The sequence below is a fragment of the Rattus norvegicus genome, chromosome 15 (assembly GCF_021556685.1).
Source record: "Rattus norvegicus strain SHRSP/BbbUtx chromosome 15, alternate assembly SHRSP_T2T, whole genome shotgun sequence".
NCBI classification, from domain to species: domain Eukaryota; kingdom Metazoa; phylum Chordata; class Mammalia; order Rodentia; family Muridae; genus Rattus; species Rattus norvegicus.
In genome coordinates this window covers 57,927,559-57,950,337 of record NC_141548.1, presented here as the reverse complement: position 1 = coordinate 57,950,337, position 22,779 = coordinate 57,927,559, and the positions used below count along the sequence as shown (strand labels likewise).

The 22,779-nt window shown below is 44.7% G+C and overlaps 1 long non-coding RNA gene across 1 annotated transcript; it reads right to left on the bottom strand.

Annotated features, from left to right (window-relative positions):
- Positions 1-13,659: 13,659 nt before the first annotated feature.
- LOC134482157 (uncharacterized) lies at positions 13,660-21,881 on the bottom strand. The gene is made up of 3 exons (XR_015638983.1): positions 21,422-21,881; positions 16,183-16,356; positions 13,660-14,925 (listed from the first exon to the last, which is right to left on the bottom strand). It is a non-coding gene; the product is annotated as an uncharacterized LOC134482157 (long non-coding RNA).
- Between the last annotated feature and the right edge of the window lie 898 nt (positions 21,882-22,779).

Genomic DNA, 22,779 nt, shown 5'->3' with positions numbered 1-22,779 from the left:
GCTCCATCTAACAGTGTGTGGTAATTTTCATAGATTCTGTGACTATTCCCATCTCAGCCACCCAGACTACCAAAGCTTGGCATTAGGATTCTTAGGGGGATAAATGTGATTAGGATTCAGCCCTAGGAGAATTATCATACGAACTGAACAGCTACCCCTAATCTATAGTGACTATAGTGATGGCTCCCTAATGGTGCTAAGGGATGCCTCTCTAGAGCAGGCAAACCACAGCAGCAACTCTGCAGGCTACATTCCAACCTGGTGAGCCCAGGATGGGTTGCTAGCCCTTCCAACCCAGGCCACCCATGTCTGACATGGCTGCTCTGTAATAGGACCCCACTGAGAAGTTGTGTGGCCATCCAGAGATTGCCCCACCTGGGGATCCATCGCATATACAGACACCAAACCCAGACACTATTGTGGATGCCAAGAAGTGCATGCTGACAGGAGCCTGATATGGAAGTCTCCTGAGAGGCTCTGCCAGAGCCTTACAGATACAGATGAGGATGCTTGCAGTTCAGGAACCCCAATGGATGAGTTAGAGAAAGGATTGAAGGAGCTGAAGGGGTTTGCAACCCCATAGGAAGAACAACAACATCATCCAACTGGACCCACCAGAATTCCTGGGGACTAAATCACCAACCAAAGAGTACACATGGAGTGACCCATGGCTCCATCTGTATATGTAGCAGAGAATGACATTGTCTGGCATCAATGGGAGGAGAGGACCTTGGTCCTGTGAAGGCTCAGTGTGCCAGTGTAGGGGAATGCCAGGGTGTTGAGGTGGGAATGGGTGGGTGGGAGTGGTAGCATCTTCATAGAACCAGGGGGAGATGGGCGGGAGGATGGGAGGGGGGGAAAGGGGATAACATCTGAAATGTAAATACATAAAATATCCAATAAAAAGTAAATAAAAAATAAATAAAAAATAAGGAAAAAACCCATCAAACTTACACCAGTTAATAGACTCCTGAAAGATTATATAACCCTTATTGGTCAGCCCTAGACACTCAGCTCTGTGACCTTACCTTCTTACAAACTCAGAACTGACCTTCTCAAACAGGAACTCTCAAAACTATGCTTCCACATCTGTACTGTATGAGGATCCAACTAACACTAAGATGCTCTTCCCCGTCTCTGAACTCTTTCTATATGACTATGTCTTGTAATTATAAAAGCTTCTAGTGTGAGAAGTGGGACTTCTTTGATGAAACCTTTGAGGATAGTTTCTGACTATCAGTGCTTTAGTGTTTGGTCCATCAGAATCATAAGCCTAAATTGTGTGGTGACCTCTGACCAGTTCTATAGCTTTGTTTGCCAAAGACTTCCAACACTGGTTTCTGTAAATATTTCTCTTCCTATCTAAACCCTAGAAAGGTCTGGAATTCTAGAATTCATGAGGAACCTTCAGGGTCCTGTAGTCTCAACCATTCTCTTTGAGGATGGCAGGAAGGGCCAGGTACTTTGTCCAAGGGCATCTGCTTAGTTTCACCCACCATGCCTTAACTATTCCAATCAGCTGATTAACTAATTGATTGGCAGGCAGAGAAGTGATAAATGGACAAATAATTGGAGAGATGGATTACAAATAGATGATAGATAGATGATTGCTTGATAGATAGATTGATGATAGATCGATAGATTGATTGATGATAGATATATAGCTGATAGATAGGGTTCTCTTTGTCAGGAGAATCCTGACTAATACAAACCCCCCCTCAGTTATAGCCACATTCCCTCACTGTTATCTAAGCGAGGTGCGCTATTCAGGATGTGGTTGTGGAAAACTGAATAATGGCAGACAGTAGAGGAAAGTGTGGTTGTTAAGGAAATGCAGATAAGGAACAAAGAGTCCCATGTGATCATGGTGTCACAACTTAGTGAATTATAATTTTGGAATTTTCTCTTAAGTCTTAAGAAACAAATATGTAATTATCCTTGTATTGTCTGTATTAATTTTTATTCTTCCCCAAAATGACAGATTTCAGTCATGCAAAGTATAGATGTACCTAGTAGAAGCTGTTGTTGTTTGTTAGAGGAACATGCTCAAAGGGGAACTGGGAATTTTTATTTTTTCGGAGTGATAGGTCTTCTCCCAGCCATTCGCCTCTTTTCAGTACATTTTTCTCACTTAGTAAAAACATCCAAATCATTTTATGTGGAAACCCACCCCTTCCTTGCCTTCATATCTACCCACCCATATGAAGCCAAAGGTCTCTCCTATTCCATTATTCTCCATATAACCTATTCATATGAGGAAGAGTTTTTCATTTTGTGATAAGGATTAATCCTGCCTATACTAAACCTTTTGTGACAACCATCCTGCTTCAACCAGGCCCTACAGGATTACAGGGAAACAGGACTGTAGATGCCATAACTAGAAATTTCCTAGGCAGGCAGGCAAGTTGATCACCCTGGTGGGTTCATGCCCCTTTCCTAAGGACAAATAACAAGTCATAGAGCACATGAATTGGAACCAAAATAGCATCAAATCAATAAGATTGGGAAGATAACTAGAATGGATGAATGAAATTAATCAATTCTCTTAAATAAAAAGATCCATGACAAAACCAGGTGATCAATGAGGAAAAATAACCTGTCTATCAAAGGCATGTAAAGACATACCACCCAACCAGACGGCCTGCGTTTGATCTCTAGAACCAATGGGGCTAAACTGACTCCCACAACTTGTGCTCAGACTACCACATTTGTATCACACCATGCTCTTGAACACACAGACACACACACACACACATACACACACACACACACACACACACACTAAAAGTAGTTAAAGCCACTATTGTTGAAGCAAAAGAAGAAAGATTACATCACAATGTTCCACATTTCATAAAAATAGACCACATGAGTTTATCCAAAGGAAGATGCTTCTCTGGGTCAAAACACTACTTGGTTCACTAAGAACTGAGAGGTTGAACACCACAGCTCCAAGGAGACCACGTACTACAGCATAGCTGGCTGAGAATCTTTAGGATTGTGGTACTCTGGCCTGAGTTTGCCAGTCTAGACGCCATTACACATTATTCTTAGGCTTTTGACAAAATCGGTAAAGTCTAGAAGGCAATATCAAAAAGTTTCCTTAAGTGGCATTTCCCAAAGCGGAACTGATGTCCTATTTACATTTTCACTTCCAATGTGCAGGTTTATCCCCTGTGAACCAAGTCACATGTTAAACAATGACTTAAGCACTTTGGTTTAAAAGAAATCCATCCTCCACTGCATTCTTCCCACATGCAATTATTGAATTCTTTAAACAACAACAATAATAGCAACAACAACAACAAAACCCTTTGTCTATGGGCACTAACTTAAAACGCAGAAATGTTTCATTACAAATGTTAGCTAAGCTTTCTCCCTTTGCAAAAGGGTATTCTTGGGGGCCATCATTCCTTCATGGTCATGGTCATGGTCATGGTCATGTGGGACTGAGAACCTAGATAGTATAGCAGATTGTGTGTGTTAGATGCCAAGATTCAAATGCACTCCCTGCTATTTTTAGATAGCATTATTTCTGAATCCGTCTTGGCTTCTCATCTTTATGGATAGTTAAAGCAATCAAAGTTATTTTTGCGTGCAAAATGCTTTGAAATGGTGACTACCACATAACAACCATTTAATAAATGTCAAAATCTCTTTCCCCCTTACACAGGTAGCTTTGCTATTGGTCTTCATAATTTTATGAGCATAAATACTAGTCTAGAGGCTTTAACTAAATGACTGTGGAATCTTTAATGCCTTTAGTCACGAGGTAGTAATTCAAATACACATCTTCCTGAGTTGCTTAGCCTGTGTGAGATGCCAAGTCCTTAGCTAACAGATCAAGTCTACATCCTTTATTATGTGTGTATATGTGTTCACATGTGGAAGTTCATGTGCTGTATGTAGAAAACAGAGGTCAACATCAGGTGTCTTTCTAAGTTGCTTTTCCATCTCAGTGTTTGAGTGATGGTGTTCACTGAAGTTGGCTGACCAATAGGCCCAAGGATCCAGCGGCCTCTGCCTCCCCAGTGCTGTAATTATAAGTGTGTGCTGCTATGCCTAGTTTTTTATGTGGGTACTAGGAATGAACCTCATTCCTCATGCTTATGTAGCAAGCACTTTACATGACTGGGCCTTCTCCTCTCCTCTCTCTCTGGGCATTTCCTATGTCCTGATTGAGAGCATAATGAAACTTTTGCAGGGCCAAGCTAAGCCTCGGGTTTCCTAATTAGAGGATTTGTGACAGAAGAAATGGGATCCCCTGGATGTATATAACTGACTTATCTATACTTGTCAACAAGTCTTGAGTCCTTCTCTTCCCTCTTCTCCCGTTCCTTCCCTTTCTTTCCATTCCTTCTCTTTCCCTCCCAATCTTCCAACAAGTATAAAAAGAAAATCTTGTGTTGTAACTAAGCTAGTAAGTCAATCAACCCAAAGCCCCAGATCCTTAAGGGAACAAAGAAGGGTACTATTCCCGCACAAACTTGTTCCTAATAAAACATATTTTGTTGCCAAGCAACCCTGATTGATGCCTCTTCCACAAGTATCATCTGTCTGTAGGTGAGTAAGTAAATGCCTTGTGAGTCAGAAGAAGGCATCGGAGAGTTTTCTCAGGCTTCAGGTAAAGGAACAATATTGCATGTAGAGCAAAACAGGGGAGACACGCCACATTTTGCTCATGCTTTGAGGTTTGATGCTTGTTTGGGGAGTTGGCTCTGAAGAGCCGGATTGTTCATTCATCACTGAATGGATGGAGTCATGGAGTGAGAAACCATGTCCCTGGTTCACCGTAGAAGACTAGTAATTAAAGTTGTGGTAAGATCGGACACCAAACTAAGGAAGAAAGAGTGGAACTCCCCAGAAGGAAGAAAGAGCTTGTGAGGCGTATTAGATGTTGCAACTGTCAGGTCCCACGGCACAGTCATTCTGCTAAGGAGATGAGGTGAACGATGAACCAGCCAATGGGAAAAGCCGGAGAGCGAGGCCATTTCCAATGGTCCTTGTCTCCTGCTTGTCTGGGGAGGCAGGGCAGGGATGAAGTCAACTCTACAATCCCTTACACCAGATTTAACACACTGAGCCCTGCCGCCCATTGATGAAAGGATGGAAAACCCTTTGGTGTAATTTCCTAAATCTCAAACTACGTATTTCCTCTAATAAATAAAAGTGGTGTTTTCAACAAAGCAACTTTTGAGGGAGGAGGGAGACTTTCAATAATATTCCATGTCTTCTTTATAGTCTGCATCACCATCGTTTTTTATACTGGAAAAAAAAGAGGTTAAAATGCCAACACAGGGCAACACAGATGGTTCAGCTCTATCCCTGTGGCTTACACACACACACACACACACACACACACAGAGAGAGAGAGAGAGAGAGAGAGAGAGAGAGAGAGAGAGAGAGAGAGAGAGAAAGAGAGAGAGAGACAGAGAGAGAGACAGAGGCAGAGAGAGAGACAGAGAGAGAGACAGAGAGAGAGAGAGAATCTATGACAACTCACAGCCTGGAAATGTAACTCAGTGGAGAGCTTGCTAACCATGTGAGGTCCTGAGTTGAGTCTCTAAGACCACAAGGAAACAAAATCTTCATCATTCACAGGCTGAGACAAGAGAATTTCAAGCTCAAGGCCAGCCTGGATGGGCTACAGGAATAATACCCACCTCACCAAAAGCAAATGAGTGTTCAAGTAAACCAGTAGCATGATTGAACACAACTCTCTCCCCCAGTCCATTGTAGTCTTCCTTCCAGCAGAAGGAAAGAAGGAAAGATATAATTTTGTGTTGATGGCCAGGAAACCCCTACTTGGAGTTGCTTCAACATTTCCATCCATAAATGCAATGTGCATGCCTTGCCCTCTGCTCTTGACCAGGGAAACATGGAGAGACAGATGGGCAGAAGTTTCTAGAGGGTTTCTGGTGAGAGTAGAGAAGTCTGAGCACTGAAGTAGAGAAGTATGTTCACCAAGGAAGGCTTTCTTGAAACTGGAAAGCCAACAATGATTCCTGAGAAGGAAATGATGAAGACTCCTCAAGAAATCTCCTCCTTCCAGATCCCATGGCGCCATTGTCGTTCTGTGGTAGCTCTGTGGTAGAGCACTTGCCCGGCGTGTGCAAGGCCTTAACTTGGATATCTAGCACCTCGAAGCAAGCAAGATCAAAAGCAGTGAAATCTGATGAAAGCCGTGTATAGTGGGATCAGCCGAGGCAAGGAGCAATGAGAAGCCAGGGAAGAAGAAAGGAAGAATGAGGAGAGGGTGCCACTGCCCTAAGACCCAGCAGCCTAGAGCTCAGGGGCCGAGCATAGTTCCCACAGGCCAAAATTTGTACAAAGACCTTGTCCCATATAATCTCTGCTTTGTAAATGGTCTGTGCCATGAACAATGTGTCAGCCACACAATAATATACAGTTTTCTTTCTTTTTTATTGTATCGTATTTTGTATTTTGTATTTTATATTTTGATCATATTTACCCTCTCCCCAAACTCCTCCCAGATCCACCTTCTCCCTAATCACTCAACACTGTGACTGGTTTTTGTGTGCCCCCCCACCCAATCCAGTCCAATTTGTGATCATCATATATTGGTGGATGTGGGTGGCCATCCACAGGAGCAGTCCACCTACCAGTGGCAACACTCATTAAGAAAATCAGTTCTCCCTCCCTCTTCTAACAGCTGCCAGCTACCAACAGCTCCTTGGCTAGTTCATGTCCATGTCCATAGTCTGTCCTTGCTGAGATTTGGGCCGGCTTGACCTTGTACGGCGTTTGTGCATGGTGTCATTACCTCTGTGCGTTCCTATGTGCAGCTGTCTTGCAGTGTCCACCAGACGCTGTTTCCTTGTATCCCTCTGCCTCCTCTGGTCCTTAGAGTCTTTGTACCTCTCTTCCACAGTAACAGTGATCCCTGAGCCTTGAGAGGAGGAACTGCAGTGTAGTTGTTCCATTCCATAGGTTTTTATTCTCTGGACCTTGGCTAGTCGTGGTCCTCTGTATTAATCACCGTCTATCTACTGTACATAGAACCTTCTCTGGTGGGAGCTGAGAAATGCATCCCTCTATGAATATAATAAGTCAGTTTAATAATTTCATTCATCAGAGTAGATGCCGTTTTCAATATCCATCATATCTCTGCTTAATATATATAATTTTATCTGAATTTTATTATTTTACTGTCCGATCCAGATCTAATCAATGAGTTCCATGACATGCCCATGAGCAGCTCTACTCAGTGATATTTTCTAACAGTTCTCTCATTTATATTCAATAAGATTAATGAATGAAAATATGGATATATTCACGTTCATCATACCATATAATCACAGATACATGCAGATTAAAAACGTCTTCATATGTCACTCTCTGGTAACTGTCATTTCTGCACATTTGTAATGCATGGAGAACTTCTTAAATGCCAAGTGTCTTGGAATTACCAAAAATGAAAGTAAATGTTTGTGCATCAGACTTCTTGTTAATGCCAGACTGAGCCCAAGGATTTGTTCATATTAAGAAAATGCTGTATCATTAAGATACATGCCAAGTCCATTCAATGCTAAACAGATTTTTATTTCAGTCATTAAAAAATGATAAAAATATATATAGAAATTCTATAACTACTTGACAGAATATTTATTTGACTCAATAATCCTATATTCTAACTACAATTATATAATAGATATGATTATAGATGAGATATATTTATATATTTGTAATTTGAGATAAAACATTAATGATAGTTTCTATAATTCACAAAGTAGTCATTCAGTTTGCAGTTGTGGTATTTAAAAACAATTCACTTTTTGACCCAGACTTATGGCTTGCTAAGAACCATAGAGAACTGCCACCAATATAGAGAAATAGCATATTTGAAAACAAACAGTAAATGTGACATAATGTGACATAATTAATGGTTGCTCGTTGAAGATTCCTATCAACGTCCACTCAGGGGTGGTCTGAGGTATAACCCAGCATCTTCCTTGTGATCATTACAGCTTGAGTCGTGGCCATGCTGAGAGGTGCATACCGTGGGCTTATTGGCGGTTACTGTAGAGAACAGTCTCTTGGAAGATGAGCCTCGTGTTGTGGCAGCAAATGTCTAAGCTCATTTAGACTTTGTGTTCCTCTTCCTAGCAAGCCATCTTTATTATGAACTTCTCTGACACCATGAACATGAATGTCTGAGACCCAAAGGGGAGTTCAATGTCTTCCCCAGCATCTTCTCTCGTCTTCTTACTACATGTGTCAAATTCTTTGCACACATTTTCTAATTTCCAGTGACATCCTATGCGGGAGAGAGGTTTTCATGTCTGTCTTATAAGTGGGCAAACTGAGGCATAGGAAAGCTCAGTAACTATCTCAAGACCACAGGTTGCTCTTAGCAATACAACCTATGTTCAAACCCAAACTTTACGTGTTTTCAAAGCCTCTGCATTTTGCCATTGTACTATTGAGAAAGCCCTACCCAGAGAACACCAGTGGCAAGTAGTGTGTCTATTGGATCACAGTTCTGGACCATAAAATATAGGAGCCAAACATCTATGTCTGCTTCTGCTGTGGACCTCATGCGCCACTGACACAGCAGAGGGGAAGCAAGCGCACGCAAGAGGTAGAAAACCCAGAGGCTATCTTGCTTTATGCCAACTTGCTCGAGTCCTGTGAAACTACTCTGGAGAAACCTAATCTACTTTCAAAACAGCTCCTCAAAACAGACATTCACCCATTTATGAGGTCGACGTTCCCAAGACCTAACTTACCTCTCTGAGAATCCATTACCTTTTCAGCATTGTTACATTTGGAATCAATCTTTAACTTGACGTTTCATAATCTATACCATATACAAAGCACACCAAAAAAAATCTTTAAAAAGAGGGCTATTATCATGCTATTACTTCGTAAGTACACCTATCATTTTCAACTAGACACCATGTGTGGTCTGACGCGGCACACTGTAAAGCATACTGTAAGTGCTTGGCAAATATTTATTGATATAATAAAACCAGTTCTATAACCAAGCAAACACAGGTGGGACACCCTGGGGAAGAGGGCGAGGGGGAGGGTGGCCGGGGCTGCCTGGCAATATCCAGACATGAGATTGGTAAGGAAGAGGCTAAACCTCACTGTTGACTGTTGTCAAAGGGGCATCCAATGTAGAGGAATCAAGTCTGCTGGTGGGGCATCATGGCAGCAAGAAACAGAAGAGCTAGGACTGGCTACGGTTGTCACAGGATCCCTGCTGTTCATAATGCAATGCTGCCCGATGTTTGAGTCTAGCTTATGGAGTGAGCGTGGGATTTGAGCATCACTCAAACACACATTCTTTAGTCTAAAACCATGGCGACGTTGAAGGCGGATATTTTCCTGACTAGGTGACTTTAAGTCAGCCTCGGTGCTATGATCCCTGGGCTGCTACAAAGTTTAATGAACAGAGCCTGGTCTACAGTAAGCACTACATGTAGGTTCCCTGAATCACCCTGGGCCTCCTATGGAGAAACAGGTCCACATGTGCACATTTCATTGCACGCGAGATGCTCCGTCAGTTTGACTATTCTTGTCATTTTTCATATGCTTTCTTCTCCAGAAGTGGAAGATACGTCCTTGGGGTGAAGTAACTTGAATAACAGACATCTTCCTCTGAAATACTTGTTTCTGTTGACAATTTTGGAAGAACAAGAGCTGTTTCTACATGACGCTGGAGCTCTTCCCTTATATCTTCATTGTAATGGCACTGGCAAGAATGGAGAGATCTGAAGAGAGACGCTTGTGCCCACCCCCACTTCAGCTATCAGAACACTGCAACAATGGACCCTAAGGAACTGAAATTTTCCTGGAGCCTCATGCTGGAAAATGCAAAGGCCCTAGAGCCCGATAGGTTGGGCTCAGTGTGAGTGTGTGAGGTCCGGGGATGGAGGGGAGGACTGTCTCCCAGAAAACTGTTACACAGTGCTGACTACATATCAGATCGCTTCTTAAGAGAGACAAAAGCCAAGACAGTGCAGGACTACACCTTGACCAAGATTGTTTGATTATGCATACCTCTGGCCCTCCATTTAAGCCTGAACCTGTGTGAAGACCATGAGGATAGACTTGAGGTCACTGGCCCTATTTATTTATTTATTTCACTTTCTAATGTGGCTATATCAAATATCAAATGCCCTTTCTCTGATTTTCCAATTTTCCGTCTCTTGCATTAGCAAGTCTTCCTTATTAGGGTTTCCAGGGCTCTACTGATTCTACCAACCCTGGTAACATTACTGGCATTCCCTAAGGTTCTGATGACCTTTGGTAGGAGCCCAAATAGTCCATTACATGCCCACTTCTCTGAAAATTTATTGTGGGGTGGTTACTTTACTTTTCTGGAATTACCATGACAAAGTACCACAAACATGGTGGCCGCAGGCACTCTGTGACTTTTGGCAGTGTCAACCTCACTCCAGTGTTCTCTTCCCATGGCCTCTTGTCTCTGCATGGCTGTCCAAAATCCCTTCTTGCCTTTTTCTTACAAGAACACCTGTCCCTGGGTTTAAAATTCATTGCAAATTCTAGATACTTTAGATGTCTTTGATTTTATTACTCCATCAAAGACACTGGTTACAAGTAAGTTTACACGCACAGGTGCCAGGGATTAAGGCATGGCCAGATCATTTGGGGTCAACTATTCAATCCATTCGCAGGAGGCAATAGGATCCTCATTGGTGACACAACACACACACACACACACACACACACACACACACACACACACAAAATCTTCTTAACTTTTTAGAACCTACCTATATGTACCTGTGATGGTTTGCATATGCTTGGTCCAGGGAGTGGCACCATTAGAAGGTGTGGCCTTGTTGGAGGAAGTGTGTCACTATGGGGTGGGCTTGGAGACCCTCCTCCTAGCTGCCTGAGGATGCTCAGTCTGTTCCTGGCTTCCTTCGGATGAAGATGTAGAACTCAGCTCCTCCTGCACCATGCCTGCCTGGATGCTGCCATGTTCCCACCTTGATGATAATGGACTGAACCTCTGAACCTGTAAGCCAGCCCCAATTAAATGTTGTCCTTTATAAAACTTACATTGGTCATGGTGTCTGTTCACAGCAATAAGACCCTACCTAAGACAGTACCTTTCCTATTTTTTCATTTCCTTGAACACAGCTTCCAGTCTTGTCCATGCCACCAAAATGGGTGGACACAGCTATAGGGGCAGCCAGCCATCATAACTAGACTATGTGCTCCTTCCTGGGCTTCCTTCTGCACCACATCTGCACCTGCTTCCTTGCAAGGCTTGCTGGGAGCCATGCTTTTGATACTCAACCCGGCACTCATCTGAGTGCCTGTTCTTCTTGTTCCTCCCAGTAGCCCAGCAGAATAGCGAGAATTGGATGTCACCTTGGGACTTGGCAGTGCCGGCATGCCCCACCTGGCTCTTCACCAGGGTTACCTTGGGCACACATCATGTTTCATAGATGAGGCCAACCTGGAGACCCTGCTAAAGCTGAAACAAGAAGAGGCAGCGGATCTGGGTCAGAGCGGGAGCGGTGTTTACAGTCAGGCCAAGCAAATAGGCTCAGAGGGAATCTGGGTTGCAAGCTTGGCAGGCTGATAGGAACATGAGGCCTGGTACACCAGTGAAAACGGGCCAGCTTTGCCTGCACAGGCCAGGTCTTGGCTCTTCTGATTGGGTAGCTCTGTGACATGTGGCACATTGTAACTTGCAGGAGTCAACTACATTTAGCTACATTTACATCTTTCTTGATGGTTTGCTTTATACCAGGATGTAGGGATACAGAGATAAGACATGTTTACCTTCATGTAGAAGAAAATGTAGCAAAGGTCATATACATATTTAAAAAAAAAAAACAATGTCACAAAGTGATAATTATATGAGCAATGTTAGAGGAGGGGCCAAAGACCAAGACAGGAATGACTGGATCAGTCTCAGGCGAAGTGATAAGGGATGCGTCAGGATAGGAGCCCAGAAGAGGTCACAGTTAAGCAAAACATTAAAGGACCCAGAAGTAAGGAGGGAGGGGCCAGGGAGGTCTCTTCCTCATCCAATCATCTCCTCATACTCTGGCCTTAGTGGAAAATGCAGAACATTTTTTTTCTGGTTAGCAGAAGAGCAGCAAACCTATTCCATGTAGAACCTATTCTAAAATGAGTCACGGCCCAGGGAAAGGACCAACTAGAAATAACTCCACTTGAAAATGATTGGTTGGGATAGGAGCCCGGTGTCGGTGGCCAGTCACTAGTGCATCCATTACTCACAGCGCTCTGCTCCTTAATGTGCTAAACCTTAGAGGTCAGCACATGTCAATGATCCATCTCAAGTGAGCACAACACAGGACCTATTTGGATACACTTGTCATTAAAAATGCTTTCTGGGGGCTTGGGTGAGAGCTTGGTAACGCTCTTTCAGCACAAGCATGCGGTCCTGAGCTCAGTACTCGGTGTAATAAAAACCAAACCCAATCAGTTTAGCAGCTCATGTCTGCAATCTCAACACTGGGGAGGCAGAGAAATGTGGATCTCTAGGGCACACTGATCATCAGCCCAGCCTAACTGGCAAGCCCCAAGACCAGTTGAGGGACCTGCTTAAAAATACAAGGTAGACAGATCCTGAGAAACAAAACCCAAGGCTATCCTCTGGTTTCACTCACACACACACTCCTGTGCATGCACACCCACGCACAAACAAATGTTTTCTACTGACTTTGCATGTAATGTTGCTATGTCTTAGTCGCCAAGAAAGCAATCCTCAATCTCTGTTGGGGTGACAAAGTTTCTACTCATCGGTTCCTGTTCCATATTTCACAGTTGTGGCGTTTTGAATAGATACAGCCCCCATAGACACATGTGTTTGAATGCTTGGCCCATACAAGGAGGCCACAAGGGGGCGTGGTCTGGTTGGAGTGGGTGTGGCTTCACAGGAGGAAGTGCGTCACTGTGGAGGCGGGCTTTGAGGTCTCAGATGCTCAAGCTCAGCCTCAGGAGCTCACAGTTCTTTTCCTCCAGTCTTCGGATCAAGACGTAGAGCTCTCAGCTCCTTCTCCAGCACCATGTCTGTCTGCGTGCCACCATGCTTCCTGTCATGATGACCCCAGTTAAATGTTTCCCTTTATAAGAACTGCTGTGGTCGGGCTGGAGAGATGGCTCAGTGGTTAAGAGCTCTGACTGCTCTTCCAGAGGTCCTGAGTTCAATTCCCAGCAACCACATGCTGGCTCACAACCATCTGTAATGGGATCTGATGCCCTCTTCTGGTGTGTCTGAAGACAGCTACAGTGGACTCACTCTGCAGTGTACTCACATACGTAAAATAAATAAAAATCTTAAAAAAAAATTGCTGTGGTCATGGTGTTTCCTCACAGCACTAGAAACCCTGACTCAGACAATAGTAAATGTCTCTTTTTGACTTTTTTTTTAATTATTTGGCATGGCTGCCAACATATATGCAGGTACCCAAAGAGTCCAGAAGTGAGCGCCAGGCTCCTGGAGATGCAATTACCAGCAGTTGTGATGGTATGACTTGCATGCTAGGAACCAGACTAGGGTCCTCTGCAGGAGTCACCTAAGCTTTTAACAGCTGAGCCATGTCCCCAACCCTACAAATAACTTTTTTTTGTTTTTTGATGTGTCTTCCAACCAGTACCTTCGTAACAAGTAGCAACATATTTGAGTTTGGAAAAACAATCCATCTTTATTATTATTAATTTTATCCAATTATCAGGTTACGTTCAAGTAATTCAACTGGATAAATTCACACATAAGCTTTAAGCATATCCTAGTAATAAAGCAAGCGTGGATATACTGGTCAGCATTCGGTGTGTATAGCATATATGTCAGCACTGAATATAAACATTCAGAGGCCTTAGAATCAAAACACAGACCTCAAAACCATGAAAGCCACCAGACATGAAAGGTTGTCTGAATCCATTTGTGTTCTGACCGTGGGGATTAAGCACCGGATCGGTGCTTGCCAAGGGTTGGGTGGAAGAGGGGAATTAACTGCAAAGAAATGTGGGAAGTAAGGAATGTCTGTCCCCTGATTGCATGGTGTCTGCATGACTGAGCACACTTGCACAGATGCAACCGACTGTGCAAGCAAAAAGCATGAATTTCACTTCAGATAATCCTGTCTCCGTACGTTTTAAGGAAAATCGGGTTTTTCTGACTCCCTCTCCAGGCAAATTCATGGGGCTTCCTGATTTGTTTTTGGTTTTTGTGTTTACCTGCTGTCAGGAATGCCTGGGAAGACAAACTTGAGTTCCCCCCATATTATGCCTCTTCCTTCTGAGAGAAAGGTTCCAAAGTGTGATTCTGAGTGACACAGGCACCATAGAGCGCTTAACAATTATATAAAGTGCCGACGTAAATGTACACAATGTCTTGGAGATAGGTAACAATTTTCTCTGCGATGTAGAGATTTTGTTCCTGAAATGCTCGCTCACGACTCTCTACCGATAGGCGTGTGCTTCAGTAGCAAAGCACAAGGAGGGTGGCTGTGAACCTCACGCTCTCCCACTGTACTGGAGACTGACATCTGCAACCAAGAATAGCTAGAAGAAAGCCTGTTGTCTTTCACAGACCTCCCTTCTCCCTGACTCCTGCCTGCCTTCCTGCTGTGGGTCTGCACCCTAATGGAATCCTGTAAGGACGCCAGTCTTCCTAGATTAGAAACCACCTTACTTTTAGCCCAGTTACCCCTGTAAAGCTTTGTCACCAAATGCGATCACATTCTGAGATATTTTGGGTTAGGATTCAAAATAGGAAAGAGGGGCACAATCCAGATACCATAAGCACACCTCCCCCACCCCCCTTCTCCACACAGGCCCTTTCCTATTGCAGTCACCCACCAAGAAAACTGCCTCTACCATGACGGGTGTTTCTGTGTCTTCTTCACCATGGTTACCTCTGCATCATCTCGGTAACCTTCTTGACTGCGCCTATGTAAGAAGAAGGAAATCAACATGCTAAGAGACCCTAAGGCTGTAACATTATTGTGCTTAGGAACAGTAGAAAGCATGTTGTTTGGTGGTTTCCTTTGTTTCTTTGGGTTAAGACACATCTTTCTCTATTTTGTTTTTATTTGTGGTATATCTCGTGTGCTGGTGTGTATGTGTGTGTGTGTTTGTGTGTGTATGTGCATGTATGTGTGTGCGTGTGCGCATGTGTCTCTATATCTGTGTGTGTGCATGTGTGTGTGCATGCATGTGTACCTGTATAGGTGTAGAGGACAGAGGTTAACATTGGGTTACTGTAGGTCTCTATCTTATTTTTTGAGGCAGGGTCTCTCACCAAATTTAGAGCTTACAAATAGGACCCCGTGACTGGGCAGTGAGGGCCCCACCAAAGGATCCTGCCTTCCAGTGCCTGCATTCTAAGGCACATATAGCCATGCCTGGCTTCTTACATGGACACTGAGGGTCAGAACTCCGTTTCTCATGCTTGCAAAGCAAATATTTTACTAACTACTCCATCTTCCAGCCTGATTAGTACAGTCTTACAGATCCTCGCCTTGAAAGGTTACGAAAAGCATCTTTGAACATTTCAGTGAACATACGACGTATGTTCACAGAAATGGAAGTACTGCCCATCGCACACAGTCCTGTATTCACCACCGCCATGGCTATAAATGGGAAAGGAATGGTTGAGTAGCAGACGTGAAGCAGGGCATCCTGATCATGTCTAACCCCAGCATTTGCAGCTAGCATCAATAACCAATGCTAAGTCAGGGCCTTCCATCAGTTTATCTGTGAGCAGACAATCTCCACACTGAAAATGTGTCTCCCGATGACCGGCAGGGAGGCTCGAATGTTGGGAGAAGGAACATCAGCTGACTCTGCTTTGTGACACAGGAGTCCCAGTGAGCCCCGGGGGGGAACTGCAAGCACCTCTTCCTCTCCCCCCACCCCCCATATTTATGAGGTCTCAGAGAGCAGTAAATGGAAGCTAAAGCAACTCAGACTGTGTTCACAAAAGCGCTTGCAGCCTGCACTTAAGGGTTCGACATTGCTTTTAAATTTTCTTGAGAATCCCATACATGTCTACAGCAAAATATGACCATCTCTATCCCCCCTTCCACAGGTCATCCCCCTACTGGCTTTGTCTTCTCTTTCTTCTTTAATAACCTACTAATTCTCACCAGTGCTGCTCATACATGCTTGGAGTGGGGGCCACCCACTGGTGCGTGGGAATCTTACCTGTGCCTCCCTTACATCCTCAGAAAGGGGTGATTCTTCCTCCTCCCACAACTGTATCAACTGCTCCTCAGTAAGGGGTAGGTCCTACACGTCTTCTGTCCATCTCAGCCAGAGGTCAGGTCTGTGCTGGCTTGACTTCTGTGGGTCTTGTGCTGGTGAGCACAGCTATGGTGACTATGAGAGAGCAACAGGCATGTCTCGTCCGGAAGACAGCATTTTCAAAGCACTCCTCCCCAGCCTCCAGCTCTTACCATCTCTCCTCCCCTTCTGTGGTGTTTCCTGAGCCTTGGCAACAGCAGAAAGGGTTAATATACATGTTTATGGCTGAGCATTCAATCTCTGATTCTCAACACTCCGACCTATCATGAGACTGTCTGTTGCCTACTCCACTACAAAAACAAACTTCTCTGACCGAGAAGTTTTACGCATAAGTTTTTATGGCTAAAAACGTAAAGATATAGAAGGTGATTTGACAGCATGAACATTTAGCAAAATAACAATAGCAAGTTCTACCCTGGGGCCTGTGACCTCCTCAGCCATGGGACTGGGAAGGACAAACAAGCAAGAAATTCATTCCTGTACAGCAGGCCTCAATTCAACCAGAAAACTATTCGCTAACCCATGACAGTTGTGTCACTCTTCCACCCGTGAGCACGTCCTGTCTGGTAGGTCAGGATTGCGTGCAAGGGTAAAACCACTAAGCCCTTTTCTCCCTTAGGGAGGCACAGTTAAGGGCTGGTGAATGTCACAAAATCAGAATGGTGACACATGAATGTGACTAGATGGGATGGACATTGGGAACACTTCAGGTTATGGCGCCACATATCAAAAGAGAGGGCAAGTGCCAGTCACAGTGCTGGATACTAGGACCAAGTGTCTCTCCTTGTGGGCCCTGCACCAGATGCTGTGCGTGACGCAGGTCAATATTATAACAGCTGCCACTTGCCTCTGACAATCTGTGGCCTGTGGACAAGGATGATAAAGCCCTGTGAGATGCTCTGAGTGGCAGAGTTAGACTCCTGGAGTGAAGTCTTCCCTGACATTCAAGCCTGCTCTTGTCTACGATTCACCATAGCGGTCCCATGCTGTAGATATAAGCAGGTGTTATTCACCATGGGGAGAAGGCAAAATAGACTTTGAGGAAAATACACAGTGTACGTCTGGGGTGTGGTCTCAGTTCTTTCGCATTATTTATTCTTAATTGCCTTCACAAAATTCCAAGATAATCTATCATGCAGACCCTGCTAACAGAAATCCACTGCGTGGTGAACGTAATTGACTTGATGCTCAAGTTTCTGATGCTCACGGATGTCACTAGAATGTTCTCCTTGGGGAGGACGAGGCAATGTCAAGCCCTGTCTCTCTAAGAACCACTGACGAGCCGGAGTCCAATTACACCAAAGTTTCGCTAGTCCCCCAGCCTATAGACTCTATGCCAGTGGCTATCAACCTTTCTAATGCTGGGACTCTTCAATACAGTCCTCACCCTAACATAAAATTATTTTGTTACTGCTTCATAACTGGTTTTTTTTTGAAGCAGTTATGAATAGTATTGTGAATATCTGATATATGACTCCTGTGAAAGAGCCATTTAACACCCTCCTCCACCCCACACACCCCACATATGGGGTCAGGACCCACAGGTTGAGAACCACTGCTGTGGGCCCTCTAGAGTTCCCTAGGACAGTACAATTAGGGAGTCACATATATAACTGATTGGGAGGAGTAACTGGATACTCAGGTGATGGTCCACACCCCTCCTTCTATGAGGGATCCTGTTGTGGTTTGCCCTGGAATTATTTGTATTTTGATGCTAATTCCACTGCCCCAAGGACAGCTACTCAGGACTCAGATGACTTCACCAGAACCTTCTCCCCATTGAATTTGTAAAATACAGGATAGAAGGGGGCCTGTCATTGGAGGAGAAGGAAGGATGGGCGGGAGAGAAGTTTGAAGGAGGGGGAAAGACTGGAATGGAAAGGAGAAAGAGACAGGAGAGGGAGAGGGAGAAGCCGTGGCAGGACAATGGAGGCTGATGTTAAGATTCCGCTCTGTGTATTTACAGGTTGTTATTAATGTTCCTAAGGGATGGATGGTACTGGGCTTTGTATGTTTGGGTGGGCAATTATATCTTACTAATTGAATCTAAGGTTATTGTGTTGTGTGTTCTTCAATGTGTCGATTTAAGTGTAATGGAGTGTGGGGCGACTGGTCTGGGCCATCCAGAGTTAGGATGTGTTTCCACCAAGATATCTAGGAGATATCTTGGGGCACTGCAGTGCCAGACCTAGCAGAATAAAAGACAACAGTACTTTTTTTTTATTTTTTTATATTTTTACAACAACAGGATCCTCAACAATCAATAAAACTAACTGTGATGATCTTCTACAAGCAGACACAAACTGTTCTTATCAAGGTGTGAGGTGTTTGGCTTGGAGGGTGGTACTATATAACACGCAGGGTGGTGATTTTGAAGAGTACAGCCTCCTTCATTAAGGGAAGTCAGGTAATATCTACTCCCCTACTTTCCAGAAGCTAAGAAGGTGTGATCTGCTTAAAGATGAGTTACGGTCCAATGGGAGACTTCCAAAACAAGTAATAGGCAGAGAGGATGGGGCACTTTTGGCTGTAATACCACCAGGATGCTTAAGGTGGTAGCCATGGTTGGTACAAATGGTACAAAAAGGTCAGTAGGGACAATTGGGAAGACTCCAGAAGAAACCAAGAACCTGGTGAGAGGAAGTGTGTCCAAGAGAAGGAATCCCCCTCAATAGCCATTGTGCAAAGGATAGTGTTCAGTGCCCTCTAACCCAGGCACTGAATATGAAGGCACAGGCAGTGGAGCCAAGGTGGCTGTGAGGGTCCAAAGCTCCCATCCAGGTTCTGCCCTAACCATGGAGTTCCTGTCTTTCATGTCTGTGACATAGGCTTGGTGTTTTCTTGGTTAGGAAGTGGGTGGTGCAGGTTATTACGTCAGAAAGGAAGAGATGACCAGAGACTGGTATACCTGCGGCCCCAGGGGATAAAAAGCTTCTGCACACCTGACCCTGCCTCCCTCCCCAGCTCACCTCTGCTGTCTTAGGGCCAAAGACCTAACCCTGACACCTCAGTCCTTTAGACCTGAGGGAATTTAAGCCCAGACTGTTCATAGATCCCAATGCCAGCTCCATCTCTCTGCACATTCCCAAGTCCCAAGTCCCCAGTCCCTCTCTCTGAACCAATTAGAGGGTCCATTCTATCCTCTTCAGTCTGCTCTGAGTGACTTCTTTTGTTAATGACCCAAGCCTTCTGTTTCTTAATGCCTGAAGCACTGTTCTAACTGGAGATCTTCTACATATCAAGAATCTAGAGTGGTCTGGGCTCATGGTTTCAGAAGTGTCAGTTCATTACTTGGGTAAAGAGCTTGGGTCTGGCAGCATAGTTCACTGCATGATGGTCAGGAAGCACAGAAAGAGAATGCCCTCCCTCAACTGGTTCTTTAAGGTCCCAGGTCTGGATACAGTCACTATTCAGGGAGGGTCTTCCCCCTTACTTAATCCTTCTTGTAAACACCCCATAGACACACTCAGAGGTGTACTTGACTAATATCCCAGGTTCATCTAAACCCAATCAGCTTGTGACCAAAATTAGTCACTAACTGCTGTCACTAACCACTGATCCGAGGCCAGAGCCTGGCCTCCAGGAGACATCACCAACTGTAGTTTCCTTAGGATTGTCTAGGCTTCTTAAATCTGTCGGGCACACACAGTGATGGATGAACTTCCAAGTCGTGCTTCTGCTTATTCTCAAGCATGTTAAGCCCGCTCCCTACTCAGAGCCACCATGTGGCACCTGTCTCTGTAAAGCTCTCTCCAGTCCCACACAGCTCCGAGCTCCACTGTGCCAGGTCCTTCTTCCCCTACCCTTCCTTTGCCAATGTCTTCTAATGGCCCTTCTTGCCCGATGCATGTGATTCTCTGTGTATTGTTTAGCACCATGTGTCGTCCCCCCCAGGAGACTATGAGCCCAGGGAGATCGGAGCTCTGTCTCATTCAGTGAACAGGATTAGCTTCTGACATATTATAGAGAACTCAAAATACTATTTCCAAATGAGGAAAAGGAAAATAACAATACTTTAACCATTCTGTAGTTAGGGATAGTCATGGGCTTATCACCAAGTTCTTCCAACATATTCCAGAATTCCAACCCCTGAATGACTATGACAGCATTGTGAATGTCCAGTCATACAGTGTCTCCCACGGGAATACAAACACAAGGACGCCATAGCTCAGCAGATCACAGCAAACCAACAGTTAACTCTGACCCTCTCCTTTGGGTAGAAAAACACCATTTCTTCTATATATTTTATATACATTTCAGCTTAGATCTGTTAGGGGTACAGAAACCCCTTTCACTACATATTTGATATTAAACTTAGAATTAACAGATTTCACAACCTAATGTATGATGTTCAATAACAACCCAAACACCACCTCTCTCTCCTTCTGACACAATAGCCATCGACTTTCAGTGACCACAGGACCCAGTTCTGAGTCTTGGAGCCTATTTCACAATCCCTCACTGTGCAGAGACTCTCTGACAGTCTTTCAGAGGTGACTTTGAGAGGACAATATTTGCCGTCCTAGGGTTAGGTTGTGTAAGCTGTCTGAAGTCGTCTCAGTCATGTATTCCCAAGAGAAAGGTGTCTCTTAAGATTAACTTTCTTTCTTCCATACTCCCTTACTTTTAAAATGTGTAAGGGCCTAGATTAAATTCTAGCATTACACACACACACACACACACACACACACACACACACACACACACACACACACACACCACAATCCTTTTCTTCTAAGTCTACAACACAGAGACAGGGTTTAATTCTCATTTCTAAGTAAATTTCCACTTCTCCAACCTGGTCTCTCTCTGTCTGTCTCTGTGTCTCTGTCTCTCTCTCTCTCTCTCTTTCTCTCTCTCTGTCTGTCTCTCTCTCTGTCTGTCTCTCTCTCTGTCTCTCTTCTCTTCTCTCTCCCTCTCTCCCTCCCTCTCTTCTCTCCTCCCTCCCTCTCTCCTCCCTCCCTCTCTCCTCCCTCTCCCTCTCCTCCCTCTCCCTCTCCTCCCTCCCCCTCTCCCTCCCTCCCCCTCCCCCTCCCCCTCCCCCTCCCCCTCTCTCCCCCTCCCCTCCCCCCCCCCTCTCTCTCTCTCTCTCTCTCTCTCTCTCCAAACAAGAACAGGCGATCCTTGATAGTCTCCTTACCCGGGTCCTGAGTGGATGCTGCAAGCAGAATGCAGTGCTTGGGACAGTCACTAGGTGGCGTCTAGCAAAGACACTGCAGGAAACTTTTCCTGAGTCCTCCATATTGGCTGCTGTCATCTGGTGGGCGGATTGGAGTTAATCTGCCATCTGTCTTTATTTTGCTAACTTGCTCAGTCGGACACCACACAATTGGGTTGTGCAAATGTGGCTCTCCAGTAGAGCAATTACAGAGGCTCTTTCCTAAACAGCCTCTGGTGGAGCCGGCCTGAAGCATTCCGGCTCCCTTTGACTGGCTTCACTTATAGGTCTTGTTATCTTCAATGCAGATGAAAAATTGGTCTGAATTTGAAGACACAACAAGGCAGGGCTTTGCTTTCCAAGTTGAGACCCTGCCAATCGACATGCTGCAGGGAGCATGGGCTGTTGCAGTGCAGCCCACAGAGACCGCTGCCTGTGCTGTGAGGACATACAGTGTGTGTGAGGCTGCTGTTGATGATGTTAGCGTAATACCCAAGGGAGAGGGAGGAGGAATGAGTAGAGACGCATGTGGCCAGAAAAGAAGCAAAAAGGAAGGGCGAGGGAAGAGTGCGGCGTGAAGTGGTATTTGCTGTTCTGTGATTATCCCATAACCTCAGTGGATAGGAAGAATTTGGGATTTTTGTTGTTGTTGTTGTTTGCTTTGTTTTGTTTTTTGTTTTTTATCATCTGTTCCTTGACTCATGCCTGCATTCCTTTACTTGCTGTGTACTAAAGACCTACTACTCTCTGAGACAGGGATGAAATTGTTTGACATGCTCTGGGTGCAGGGAATGAACTCACCAATAGCCACCGCTCTCTTGGAGCAGGGGACAGGGGAAAATGGGGGTTGGGGACGGAGGTTGACATATTTACCCAACAAACAGAACGTGGTGTGTATGGAGAAAGGGACACATGAGATGCCGTTTAAGCCCAGGATGATAGCTTCCCTTAACTTGCGAGTCCAAAAAGAGTATCTGAAGATGGTGACCATGAAGGGGATTTTACAGTAGGATTTTGTTGTTTAAGTGTAATAGGTGAAATGTTCTGCTCTGCGGTTAGCTGGTGCCAAACTGGCATGTGATGGTCAACCAGAAGGTTTTATATAGCAAGAGATGAAGAATCCGGCCCAGGTCCTGATTAAAACAAGCGGACAAACAAAGACAAGCAATTCTCTCATCAACGCATAAACTGAAGCTCTTCCTGACTCTGCGCTGTGTTAGCTGCAATTTGTCTTTTCTTTCAACCTGCCTTTCTCATCTCCCTCTTCCTCTTCCTCCTCTTCCTCCTCCTCCTCCTCTTCCTCCTTCTCCTCCTCTCCCTCCTCCTCCTCCTCTTCTTCC